This window comes from Galeopterus variegatus, unplaced genomic scaffold (assembly GCF_000696425.1).
Source record: "Galeopterus variegatus unplaced genomic scaffold, G_variegatus-3.0.2 Scaffold20427, whole genome shotgun sequence".
Lineage (NCBI taxonomy): Eukaryota > Metazoa > Chordata > Mammalia > Dermoptera > Cynocephalidae > Galeopterus > Galeopterus variegatus.
Genome location: NW_007746538.1, coordinates 13,079 through 13,849, shown reverse-complemented (window position 1 = coordinate 13,849; position 771 = coordinate 13,079).

The following is a 771-nucleotide window of genomic DNA, read 5'->3' as shown; positions in this document are numbered from 1 at the left end:
AACAGTCAGTCCCTCAGTCCTTCCTTGTCTTCATGGCACGGGCATTTTTTTATTATGTAAAATTCATACAACACATATAATTCACCATTTAAAAGTGTACGGTTTAGTGGAATTTGGTAAAGTCACAATGTTGTGCAACCACAATCTCTGTCTATTTCCAAAACCTTTCCATCACCTGAAGGAGAAACCTCACAGCAGCTAAGCAGTCACTCCCAGCCCCTGGCACCACTAGACTTCTTTCTGTCTCTGTGGATTTGTCTCTTCTGGACCTTTCACACATATGGAATCGTACAATATGCGATCTTTTGTGCCTGACTTCTTTCACTCAGCATAACATCGTTTCAAAGTTCATTCTCACTGTAGCATGTATTGGTGACTCACTGCTTTTTATGGCTGAATAATATTCCACTGAATGAATAGGCCACACCCTGTTCATCCTCTCACCAGCTGACATCGACATGTTCCCTTTCAGTAATTTAATCCCTGCTATGTCTCCACCAGCAAGTTNAAATAAGTGTTGCAGTAGCAGTAACCCTCCTGGGGCTCTTGCATGGGTTAAATGAGATAATACACGAAAAGGGCTTAGGACAGAGCTTGGCGATTACTGTTTCTATTCTCGTAAGTGCCGTGTCTTCTCCTTTACGCTGTTCTCATCTGATCCATTCATGTCTCCTCATCGCTGCCACCTAGTTCAAGCCACCATTGCTCCTCACATCACCTGGACAATTCCATGCTCCTCTGCTCCCAGCTTCTGACCTAGTCCTCTTTGTT